At 42.3% G+C, this 13,786-nt stretch overlaps 1 protein-coding gene across 2 annotated transcripts in view; it reads right to left on the bottom strand.

Moving 5' to 3' along the window:
• Positions 1–13,786, bottom strand: part of IFI35 (interferon induced protein 35) — a 216,155-nt gene that overhangs the window by 87,595 nt on the left and 114,774 nt on the right. The window lies entirely within an intron of this gene.

Genomic DNA, 13,786 nt, shown 5'->3' with positions numbered 1-13,786 from the left:
AGGCCTATCTCCCTGATCAACGCTGATGCCAAGTTATTGGCGAAAATTCTAGCACGCAGGCTCAGTAGGGTGATAGAAGATCTTGTTCATATAGATCAAACCGGGTTCATGCCGGGTAAGGGCACAGATATCAATATCCGTCGTTTATTTCTTAATTTGGCCACTCATCATCAAAATGCAGGTTCAAGAGTCATAGCCTCTCTGGACGCGGAGAAGGCTTTCGACTCCGTAGAATGGGAGTACTTGTGGGAGGTGTTGAGGAGATTTGGAGTTGGACCTAGATTTTTACATTGGCTAGAGCTGTTATATAGAGCCCCTAGAGCAAGGATTAGGGTCAATAACACCCTTTCGGATTTTTTTCTCCTCCAGAGGGGAACCCGGCAGGGCTGCCCCCTGTCCCCAAGCCTCTTTGCTCTGGCCCTGGAGCCCCTGGCGGTTCTGGTCAGGGAATCTGATAATATTAAAGGATTTAGGGTGGGCCCTCTGGAGGAGAAAATATCGCTATATGCAGACGATACTCTGTTGTACCTGCAGGACGCTGGCCCCTCCCTAAAAGCTGCGTTCGCGGCCTTCGACAAATTTGGAAGATTTTCTGGGGTCCGGATCAACTGGGGCAAATCAGTTTTGTTCCCGGTTGATGTGCAGGCCAGACAGTCCGCGGTGCAGTCGTCGCTGAGATGGGTGGATGAATTTATGTATTTGGGAATTAAGGTAGCGAGAGATCCCCAGTCCTTCCAATGCCTTAACATTCAACCAGTGGTGTCACGCCTTAAAGAACACTGCTCTAGGTGGGCCAGCCTGCCCCTTAATCTACTAGGGCGTATCAACGTTCTCAAGATGATTTATCTCCCCAAGTTTATTTATTTGTTCAGGAACTGCCCGGTGCTGCTGCCTCGTTCCCTTTTCCGGGAGCTGGACGGCTGTATTGGCTCCTTTTTGTGGGGGGGCTCCTCCCCTAGACTGGCTAGGTCGACTCTGCAGCTTCCGGTGGATTTTGGGGGGTTGGCGCTGCCCAACCTGCTGATCTACTACTGGGCGGCCATATTGGTCACGGTCAGATGGTGGTTGGAACAATCTAAAGCCAATGCTGCAGTCTGCCTTGAGGCGACTGTTGTAGGGTCTCTCAAGGAATTGGGTAATTTGATATATCGGGGAGTCTCAGCATACCCCTCCTTGCCGATACCTACCAAAACTACATTAGCGGTGTGGAGCCTGGCTAGACGGAGGTTTGTCTCTCCGGGTAGGTGGTCGCCCTTCTGTCCCTTGTGGGGAAACCCTTCCCTCCCACATTTCCGGACAATCCCGGATCCACAGGTTTGGGCTAGGTATAACATTAAATTGCTAAAGGATATTGTGGTAACCGGTTCTATCCGTTCCTTTTCAGATTTGGGTAGGTTGTTTGGCCTTCCTCGGTGGATGCTGTTCCGTTACCACCAGTTGAGACACGCCTTCCGTGCGCAGTTCCCGACCCCGCCGGATCTCACATCTGATGCGGTCGAGGACTTGCTCGCCCAGGAGGATCTGTCCAAACCTTTGTCTGCGCTATACTTCACTCTCATTAAGAAAGACTCTCCCAAGATGGAGATACTTTGGACTAGATGGAGTGCTGATATCCCTACTTTGGATAGGGAGTCCTACAAGGAAAGTTTTGAGGAAAGTTTCAAACTAGTGATATCCTCTAGGGACAAATTGGTACAGGCCAAGTTTTTTCATAGGACATATCTCACGCCTCAGAGGTTGCACAGAATATACCCTGAAAGATCCCCGGAGTGTCCCAGATGTGGATCACCGGACAGCTCATATATACATATGTTTTGGTCCTGTCCCAGGCTGTTGCTCTATTGGTCCACAATAATGGAAGGTATTAATGCTCGTCTACAACTAGAGCTTCCATTAACCCCAGAATTAGCGCTGTTAGGTATACACGATGATGACCAGCGACCCAGATATACTAAGCTGTTGATATCATTGCTGCTATTTTATGCCAAGAAGGGGATTGTATTGAAATGGAATTCCCGTAGCGCTCCTACGGTAAAGGCGTGGGAAAATTCAGTCAATGCCGTCCTACCTCTGTACAAACTGACTTATATAAGCAGAGGGTGTCCTCAGAAGTTTATGAGAGTGTGGCGTCCTTGGACGGACCCCGGATGTTGATTACATAAATGTTACCGTTTCAATGCTACACATAGTATGGTGATATTGCTGGTCTCCCTTCTCCCCCCCCCTCCTCCCCTCCAGTTTCCCTTCTTCCATTACCCCCCCTATTCCACTGATAGGACCAAGTCAATTACTCATGATATGTACTTTGTGTAATTGTTTTTTCCTGTAAGCCATGTGTACATTATTTTGTGGCCACTCACTGTTCTGATTGACTCTATTGTGTATGTCATTCTTTTTCAATAAAGACCAACCTTGTAGTTAAAAAAAAAAAAGTAAATTCTGCAAATCAGGGTAAAGGACTGCAGCAAACTGCAATTCCATATCTCAATCCTGAAGCTAGCTTGGTTCTCTATATTGCATGCGTTTCCCCACTAATGTTACATAGTTAGTCAGGTTGAAAAAAAACACAAGTCCATCTAGTTCAACCAAAAGAAAAAAAAAAAAAAAAAAGACAATCCCATATACACAATCCTATACCCACAGTTGATCCAGAGGAAGGCGAAAATCCCCAGCAAAGCATGATTCAATTTGCTATAGCAGGGAAAAAAATTTCTTCCTGATCCCCCAAGAGGCAATCGGATTTTCCCTGGATCAACTTTACCTATAAAATGTTAGTACCCAGTTATATTATGTACATTTAGGAAAGAATCCACGTCTTTTTTAAAGCTATCTACTGAGCTGGCCAGAACCACCTCTGGAGGGAGTCTATTCTACATTTTCACAGCTCTTACTGTGAAGAAACCTTTCCTTATTTGGAGATGAAATCTTTTTTCCTCTAGATGTAAAGAGTACCCCCTTGTCCTCTGTGATGAACTTAAAGTGAACACAGCACCAAGTTCACTATATGGACCACTTATGTATTTGTGCATGTTGATCATATGCCCCCTTATTCTCCTCTTCTCAAGATAGAATAAATCCAGTTCCTCTAATCTTTCCTCATAGCTGAGCTCCTTCACGCCTCTTATCAGTTTGGTTGCCCTTCTTTGCACTTTCTCCAGTTCCCCCGATTATCCTGAAGCTCAATTACACCACCTCCGCTCCGATACACCAACCATACATCCCTACAGGCGGCTCTGCCAATCACAAATTGACTTGCTGCTCAAGAAAACGTCTTTTTCAGAGACAGCCAAGAAGGAAAACTCTGTGACTAAGGGTGTAGTTGCCATCATCCGCTATTATGAAAATTATGCATAGTATACAATTTTGAACCTCTGAAATGGGAATTTCAAGGCAACCATTCAAATGAATTAAAGGTAAAATATAACTTTATTTCTTACTCCTTTTTTTAAAATAAGTCCACGAAGGATTTCTTGAGATAAAACAGTATCAAAATATGATCCAAAACATACAAACATGATATGAACAGTGTATTTTCACATGGAAGCAGATGAACTGACTAGGACACTATTACAGAGAGGATATACCAAAACATCTTTGAAGAAAGCTTTTAACCTGGCTAAAAATATAGAGATGGGATTTGGTGTTTAAGCAAAAGCCCAAAAACCAAACCAAGAATGTAACTAGGATCATCCTTAAGTGTTCCAATGAGCATCAAAAGATACGCAAAGTATTGTAAAAGAATTGGCCTATACTCACTGAGGATCGGATAGTTGGGAAATTAGTTACCAAAGTACCTGCCATTACATAGCAAAAAGCAGGTTCGATTAAAGTGTTTATAAACCCTTACAATCCACTTTTGACTACAGGTAAGCCTATAATAAGGCTTACCTGTAGCTACCGCGGATATCTCCTAAACCTGCACGGTTTAGTTGATATCCCCTGTATCAGCATGTGCCAACGTCATCGGCACATCCACACTGAAGCAATGGCACGTTCGTAGTATAGTAGTGTGATGTTACCGGCGGCTCCCGCATGCATGCGCGAGAGTGATGTCATTGTGGCTCTGGCCAATCACAGCATCGCCGGCCAAAGCTGTGTACTGGGACCGCTGCGGGGGCTTCGATCTAAGGTGAGTACTTCATAATGAGCTAGTATGCTATGCATACTAGCTCATTATGCCTTAGTCTATTTTGTGGGTTTACAACCACTTTAAGGTTTTTTTTTTTTTTTTGTGGGTTTACAGCCACTTCCTGCCCAGGCCAATTTTCAGTTTTCAGCGCTGTGACATTTTGAATGACAATTGCGCAGTCATGCAACATTGTACCCAAATTAATTTTTATAATTATTTTCCCCACAAATAGAGCTTTCTTTTGGTGGTACGTGATCACCTCTGCGGTTTTTATTTTTTGTGCTATAAACAAAAGAAGAGCGATAAGTTTGAAAAAACACAATATTTTTTACTTTTTGCTATAATAAATATCCCAATTTTTTTTTTTTTTTAAATTATAATTTTTTCCTCAGTTTAGGCCGATATATATTCTACATATTTTTGGTAAAAAAAAAATAAATAAATAATCGCATTAAGCATATATTTATTGGTTTGCGCAAAAGTTATAACGCCTACAAAATAGGGGATGGATCTATGGCGTTTTTTTATTATTATTTTTTTTTTCACTAGTAATGGTGGCGATCTGCAATTTTAATTGTAACTGACATTGCAGTGGACATATTGGACATTTTTTACACTATTTTGGGACCATTCACATTCATACAGCAATCAGTGCTATAAAAATGCACTGATTACTTTATAAATGTCACTGGCAGGGAAGGAGTTAACACTAGGGAGATCAAGGTGTTAAATGTGTTACTAGCGAGTGATTCTAACTGTAGGGGGAGGGGACTGATTTGGGAAGGAGACCGATCAGTGTTCCTATATACTAGGAACACACGATCTGTCTCCTCTCCCCTAACAGGACATGCATCTGTGTGTTTACACACACAGTTCCATGGTCCTGCTCTTTAACGAGCAATCATGAGTTCCCGGTGGCCGCGCGCACATCGGCTCCTACGTGACGCGGCACGCACGCCCCCTATACCGCCAGGAAGTCAAGGATGTCATATGACGCCCGCCCAGAATGGGAGATCCTGATAATCCATGTAAATACGTGGGCATCTTTGCATTTGGGGAATGCTCATATTGTCCTTTCATGAGCAATAGGAGTGAATCTTCTCTTCCAAATGGTGCCAAATTTAGATCAAAACATTTTGCCAACTGTCAAACAAAGGGAGTTGTATATCTAATAGAGTGTAAATGCGGCTCCTTTTATGTTGGTAAAACATGCCAAAAGTTCTGGAAAAGAATGTACAAACATCTACACAGCATGAGAATTAAAAATTTGAATTTACCTTTAGGAAGACACATAGTAAAAGTTCATACAGTGAAGAAAATAATTATTTGATCCTCTGCAGATTTTGCAAGTTTGCCCACTTACAAAGAAATTAAGGGTCTATAATTTTTTTATCATAGGCCGTATTTTAAATGATAAAGACAGAAAAAAACACATAAAACAAATTCTATAAATTAAGTTGCAGTTCAGTGAGTAAAATAAGTATTTGATCCCCAAGCAAAACATGACTTAGTACTTGGTGGAGAAACCCTTGTTGGCAAGCACAGAGGTAAGACGTTTCTTGTAGGTGGTTACCAGGTTTGAACACACCTCAGGAGGGATTTTGGTCCACTCTTCTTTACAGATCTTCTCTAAATCCTTAAAGAGGTTGTATACCCACCTGTATACTTTGCACCTATAGGTAAGCCTAAGCACCTATAAGGCTTACCTATAGGTACTGTAAATAACTCCTAAACGTGCACCGTTTAGAAGACATTTACTGTATATTGTGCAGATGATGTCATCAGTTTATGCGCTCTGAAGGACCGGCCGCCCGTGTCGTTTCTTCAGGAGCGTGTGCCGTGACCAGTGGCTCCTGCACACATGCGTGGGAGTGACGTCACATGGCTCTAGCCAGTCACACAGCTGGAGTCTGTGGACATTGGATTGACCTGTGGACACTGGATGTAGACTCATAGGTTTTTTACTTTGTAACTCATTTACCAAGTTATACACCTGTGTGTTTTTTTTTTATTCTCTAATAATTCCTCTAGCCCTGATTATTCTGCTTCCTGAGGAAAACATCTAAAAGGTTTTGAAGTCGTTGACACTCTCTGCTTGTACCGTTTCCTGGGGGAGGGAGTTTCACAATTTTTCTGCTACAGTAAAGAATCCTTTCCACAAACTAAGATTAAACCTCTTTTCTTCTATCCTTAAATAAGAGCCGCATGTCCTTTTCAGGAACCTAGAGAAAAGTTTATCACAGTTACTGATGTCACCTTTGATATATTTATACATTGTAATTAGGGTTGCACCGATACCGATACTAGTATTGGTATCGTTACCGATACCGAGCATTCACACAAGTACTTGTACTCTGTATCTGTGCAAATGCTCCCGATGCTTGATTCGATACTTGGGAACGAAGAGGCGTCGCTCCCAGAAGTCAGTGGGCGGAGAGGGAGACATTAACAAGCTGGCAGCATGACGAAAAAAAAGAACGGCTGCACATCCAAAGGTTCCAAATGCCTTTATTAAGATCATCGTGATGACACCAAGGACACCATAAGACAGTCACGTAGACGTGTTTCACACATACTGTACATCTTGTGCTTAATCATTACTGGCAATGGTAATTGGTAATAATTGAGCACAAGATGTATGTGTGAAATGTGTCTACGTGACTGTCTTCCGGTGTCCTTGGTGTCATCACGATGATCTTAATAAAGGCATTTGGAACCTTTGGATGTGCAGCATATTAGTGACTCCTCATCAGTGCCACCTATCAGTGCCCATCAGTGCAGCCTCAGCAGCGCACATCAGTGAAGGAAAAAAATTACCAATTTACAAAATTTTATAACAGAAACTAAGAAAGTTTTTTTATTCTAAATTTTCCATCTTTTTTTATTTCTTTAGCAAAAAATTAACAAACCCAGTGGTGATTAAATGCCACCAAAAGAAAGCTCTATCTGTCTCAAAAAAATTATTACAATTTCATATGGGTACAGTATTGCATGACCGTGTAATTGTCATTCAAAGTGCGACAGCACTGAAAGCTGAAAATTGGCCTGGTCAGGAAGGGGGTATACGTGCCCAGTAAGCAAGTGGTTAACCACTTGCTGCCCAGCCACAGTACATTACACAGGCAGACTTTATCACGTACATGTACGTCATCAGCTAATTGGCTTTTACTGGACACAGGGGTTGCAGCTCCCGGTACTCAGCCGCTTTGAGAGGCCAGAGTATCATGTGATTGCTATGCGATCACATGATCACAATGTAAAGTAAACATTCATAACAGCTATGCTTAGTATTGTGATGCTGTGAATGGCTCAGAGCCATCTCAGGGTACCTGAGCCAATCACAGCACCCTGTACCATCTGATAGCTGTGGGACAATCACAGTATACAATAATAATCACAGCTGTTATGAATGTAACCCATACATGACAGTTCAAAACATTGCTGTTACAGTGATCATCACTGTAACAACAAAGTGTAAAATAAAATAAAACTCCCTGATTCCTACCCCCACTCCCCTAGTAGTACAGTTTCACTCTGGTGACACTAAACTGCTCTGATGAAAGTATGTAAAAACAATAGTAAAAAAAAAAAAAGGAAATAATATGTCAAAAAAAGATAAAAATGTTAAATATATATATTTTTTTTCTAACATACTGTCACCAGTCAGTGTCCCTGATTACCGCCACACCAGCCATATGATGATGCTGTACTTCACTAGTGACAGTATGTTAAAAAAAATTGTGAAAAAAAAAAGAAAACTAATTTTATTTAATTTCTTCATTTTCCAAAAAATTGTAACAAAAAAATTGCCATGCCTCTGACCAAATACCTCAGACTGGGGGAATTTGTACTGTCCTGGCATTTTAGGGCCTCAAGAAATGAGAGCCATCAGTATATCAGTATTGATCAATTTTCAAATATATACATACCATAGTTTGTAGACGCTATAACTTTCACACAAACCAATTAACCACTTGACCTCTGAAGATTTACCCCCTTCATGACCACGCCATTTTTTTGCAATATGGCACTGCGTTACTTTAACTGACAATTGAGCGGTCATGCAATGCTGTAATTTTTTCCCACAAATAGAGCTTTCTTTTGGTGGTATTTGATTACCACTGCGTTTTTTTTTTTGTATTTTCTGCGCAATAAACAAAAAAAATTATAGTCCAATATGTATTCTACATATTTTTGGTTGAAAAAAATCCCAATAAGTGTAGATTGATTGATTGGTTTCCGCAAAAGTTATAGCGTCTACAAACTATGGGATATATATATATTTTTTTTTTTTTACTAGTAATGGCGGCGATCAGCGACTTATAGTGGGACTGCGATATTGCGGCGGACAATCTGACACTAACTGATACTTTGTGGGAACCAGTGCCACTAATACAGTGATCAGTGCTAAAAATATGCACGGTCACTGTACTAATGACACTGACTGGGAAGGGGTTACATCTAGAGTGAGTAAAGGGTTAACTGTGTGCCTAGGCAGTGTTTTTCTGCCTAGGTGTCTTTACTAAGGGACGTGATGAATTTTACCCCACCCCCACCATCAGACCATCAGAAGAAAGCTCTGCCTTGCTGTTACATATGGCACCTTTCAAGGGAGAGCAGATCCCCGTCTAATCCAGGCATTTGCTCCCACTTCTGGCAAAAGATTGCAGCGGCGATCTACGCCATGTCCGGCCTCTCCTCCGTCCCCTCCGCTGTCTTCTGGGAGACACACAGGTCCCAGAAGACAGCAGGGCCCAGTCAGAACACGCAACGTGACTCGCACATGTGCAGGGACTACTTTGAAGTCGGCACGACTTAAAGTCCTGCCAATATGAATGGTAGTCATTGAAAATCATGGAGAATGACTTGCCATACGATTTTGCAGTACAAAATCGTGGGACAAGTCATATAAGTGGAAAGGGGCCTTAAGTGGTTATATACTTCGTTTTTTTTTTACCAAGAGCAAAATACATTTTGGTCTATATGCAGAAATTTGACTTTATTGGATATACAGTTGTGCTCATAAGTTTACATACCCTGGCAGATTTTATGATTTCTTGCCCATTTTTCAGAGAATATGAATGATAACACAAAAACTTTTCTTTCACTAATGGTTAGTGTTTGGCTGAAGCCATTTATTATCAATCAACTGTGTTTACTCTTATTAAATCATAATGAAAACAGAAACTACCCAAATGACCCTGATAAAGAGTTTACATACCCCAGTTCTTAAAGCGGAGGTCCGCCCACCTCTGCAAAAATTAAAAGCCAGCAGCTGCTGACTTTTAATAATCGGACACTTACCTGTCCTGCAGTCCAGCGATGTCGGCACCGCAGCTGATGTTTCCATCAGCTGTCGGGTGAATGCTGCCTCAATTGCAAATAAGGGAGCCCGGCAGTGTGGCCTTTCAGGTTCACGCCGAGAACTCTACTGCACATATGCGAGGCTCCACTCCTCTCTCCTACTGGCCCGGCGACAGGGGGAGGAGGAGGGAGACCCAGCCATGACGTCAATACCCACGGCTGAGGCTTCCGGAAGTGGGGACAGCATACCTGTGAAAGACAGGTATGCTGTCCCCCCTACCCCCCAAAAGGTGTCAATTGTGGCACCGGAGGGGGGGAGGTGTACAATGAGCGGAAGTTCCACTTTTGGGTGGAACTTCGCTTTAATACCATGTATTGCCCCCTTTAACATCAATGACAGCTTGAAGTCTTTTGAGGTATTTTTTGATGAGGCTCTTTATCTTCTCAGATGGTAAAGCTGCCCATTCCTCTTGGCAAAAATCCGCCAGTTCCTGTAAATTCTTGGGCCAAATTTCCTGTGCTTTTGTAGCTCACATCCCCAAAACATCAGCGATCCACCTCCGTGTTTCATAGTAGGAATGGTGTACCTTTCATCATAGGCCTTGTTGACTCCTCTCCAAATGTAGCGTTTATGGTTGTGGCCAAAAAGCTCAATTTTGGTCTCATCACTCCAAACGACTGTGCCAGAAGGTTTAAGGGTTGTTTCTGTGCTGTTTGGCGTATTGTAAGAGGGATACTTTGTGGAATTTGCGTAGTAATGGCTTTCTTTTGGTGACTCAACCATGCAGCCCATCTTTCTTCAAGTGCCTCCTTATTGTGCATCTTCAAACAGCAACACCACATGTTTTCAGAGAGTCCTGTATTTGACCTGAAATTATTTGTGGGTTTTTCTTTGCATCCTGAACAATTTGCCTGGCAGTTGTGGCCGAAATTCTAGTTGGTCTACCTGACCGTAGTTTGGTTTCAACAGAACCCCTCATTTTCCACGTCTTGATTAGAGTTTGAACACTGCTGATTGGCATTCTTAATTCCTTGGATATCTTTTTATATCCCTTTCCTGTTGTATACAGTTCAACTACCTTTTCCCGCAGATCCTTTGACAATTTTTTTGCTTTCCCCATGACTCACAATGCAAAAACGTCAGTGCAGCACTGGATGAAAAATGGAAGGGTCTGTCAGGAGTCCAGAAACTCATTGACCTTTTATACACACACACTAATTACAAGAAAACAGATCACAGTTGAGGATGGTTACTTTTAATAGCCATTCAAATCCCTTTGTGTCAATTTGTGTGCATTGTATCAGGCCAAAATCACCAAGGTATGTAAACTTTTGATCAGGGTCATTTTGGTAGTTTCTGTTGTCATTATGATTTAAAAAGAGTAAACACAGTTGATTGATAATAAATGGCTTCAGCCAAACACTAACCATGAGTGAAAGAAATGTTTTTGTGTTATTATTCATATTCTCTGAAAAATGGCCAAGAAATCAAAAAATTCTGCCAGGGTATGTAAATTTATGAGCACAACTGTATTTTATAACAGAAAGTCGAAAATATTTTTTTTTTTCAAAATGTTTGGTCTTTTTTCATTTATATAATAAAAAAACAAAAACCTAGTGGTAATCAAATACCACTAAAAGAAAGGTGGGGTAGGCGAGGGGCTGGGAAGACAGATGATGTAGGTGGGATAGAGAAAAGAGTGTGGAGGAGGTAGATGTAGATGTGGTGGTGAGGGGAGGACAGGGGAGATAGGTGGGGGAGGAAGAACGGGTGGGGTAGATAAGATGGGAAAGGGAGGATGAATGAGGTAGGTAAGGCGGTGAACGGATGGGTGTGGTAGATGAGGCAGCAATGAAGCAGTGTTGGCGAGGCAATGGAAGACTGATGAGGTAGGGGAGGACAGATAATGTAGGCGTAGATGAGGTAGTGGGGGAAGGGAAGATGGACGAGGTTGGTAAAGCAGTGAAGGAATGATGAGGCAGGTGGGTAAAGTATGGGGGAAGGAGGCTGGATGAAGTAAGTGAGGCAGTGGCAGAAGGGAGGATGGATGAGGTAGAGGAGTCAACATAGGAAGGGAAGAACTGATAAGATGGATGAGGCAGTGGGAGAATGGAAGTTATTGGTGTAGCAGGTAACGAAGGACTGACGAGGTAGGTGAGGCACACCTCCCAACATTCTGAGATAGGAATGAGGGACACCTTTTAGCAAACAAAAGTATGTAGGCATAGGACACACCCCCTGCCACGCACCCTTAAAGGAGAATTGTACAAAAAAAAAAAAATTGGTTAACCACTTGACGACCGCCGCACGCCGATGTACGTCGGCAGAATGGCACAGGTGCGCAAATGGGCATGGCCATACGTCCCTCCGTCATTGCAGGCTAGCAGGCACACGCCGCAAGTGTGTGCCCACGGACTCGATGTCTGCCGGTGGACCGGGATCGTGGCAAGGAGAGGCAGAACGTGGAGATGCCTATGTAAACAAGGCATTTCCCTGTTCTGCCTAGTGACATGACAGGGATCTACTGCTCCCAGTGATCGGGAGCAGTGATCTCTGTCATGTCCTAGTGAGCCCATCCCCCCTACAGTTAGAACACCCTGAGCCTCGGTTCACACTGCGACTTAGCCGCCTGACATGTAGCATCCCGTTCTGTACAATGGAACCGTTCTAATCGGAGCAACGCAAGTCGCTCCGACTTAGAAAAAGGTTCCTGTACAACTTTGGGGGTGACTTGCATTGACTTCTATACAGAAGTCGTTTTGCATGTCGCCGCTGAGTCGTGTCCAGGTCGCCTGAGGCAGTCACACTGCAAGTCATGCTGCCTCAGTGTGAACCGATCCTGAGGGAACACACCTAACCCTTGATCGCCCCCTAGTGTTTAACCCCTTCCTTATCACTGACATTTATGCAGTAATCAGTGGCTATTTTTAGCTCTGATCACTGTATGAATGTCAATGGTCCCAAAATAGTGTCAAAAGTGTCCGATCTGTCCACCACAATGTCGCAGTCCCAATAAAAATCGCTGATCACCACCATTACTAATAAAAAAATTAATTAATAATAAAAATGCCATAAATATATCCCCTATTTTGTAGACGCTTTAACTTTTGCGCAAACCAATCAATATACACTTATTGTGATTTTTTTTTTTACCAAAAATATGTAGAATACATAATCGGCCTAAACTGAGGAAGACATTTTTTTTTTTTTATATTTTTTTGGGGATATTATAGCAAAAAATATAAAAAAAAATGTGTCGAAAACTCCTGCGCTGTCAAAGGGATCCTATACTAAGGGGACACTGCTGCAACACACAAGACTGCTCCAAAACAGACGAAACAACAATAGACTAAGAGGGTGGTGGCTGCGCTGTGATAGAAAGGAGGGGGGGGGGGGAGCTAGACTAAATCAATAAATATCAAATAACCTGAAAATGTGAATAAATCATGTAAGAGCGTACTTACAAATGCAAATAGATCAATAAAATGTACGCACAAGCAAATGTCAATAAATGATGTATAAAGAATTGACCGTGATCAAACCAAAATTGAAAATTAAATGAAATAAAATTGAAAAGGCTGGAAATGTATACCAACAAAAAATGTGCAAGGGTATGTGAATCTGCTAAAAAAGGAGCATAGATCCGAAATATATCATAATATCATAAAAGGTACTCCAATGAAGTAAATATAACCATGTGTATATAAATAAAATGATCAACTGATGATATAAGTACACACGTGAATAGTCATTAACAATCTGAATAAAGAGTAAGTATAAGTGTCCATAGAAATGGTCCCAGTGATTGGTGTTGGTGACCCGCCAACACTTGGCGAAAAATACAATAGAAAAAATAAAATAAAAATAAAAATCACAAGATGACGACAGTCCCACCACCAAATGTGACAATCCTGGATATGAATAAGATGATGATGAACCAGGAAAAAACCATGTGCTGACAGGTGGGGGCACCTTTGTGTTCCCAGGCCCCTTACCTTACAGCTGTAAGGTATACAGCATATGCAGAGGAGACCCCGCAGGCAGGGAAGTCCAACGGTACAGCAGGTGGCGTTGATTGGTGATGCCATATATCATACGTAGAAAACAAAGAACGAGTGGTATATAGTATGATACCGTTTGATGTAAAAATACAGGTGGGGAAGAAGGGGGGGGGGGGTTGCACTCACTTATAGACAATGAGCACACGCCTCAACCCACGAGCTTCGAGCTCGTATAATCCCAGACTCTGGATCTTCTGAGAGATTCTCCCCGCTTCCAGTTTCACCACCCGTTGTGCAGAGTTGTTTAGTGCGGTATATAAAAAACAGAAACCGCACATAGCATAATCCCGT

The sequence above is a fragment of the Aquarana catesbeiana genome, linkage group LG12 (genome assembly GCF_042186555.1).
Source record: "Aquarana catesbeiana isolate 2022-GZ linkage group LG12, ASM4218655v1, whole genome shotgun sequence".
In the NCBI taxonomy this organism is placed as follows: domain Eukaryota; kingdom Metazoa; phylum Chordata; class Amphibia; order Anura; family Ranidae; genus Aquarana; species Aquarana catesbeiana.
The sequence above is the reverse complement of the archived record's forward strand: the minus strand, read 5'-3'. Positions and strand labels throughout refer to the sequence as shown.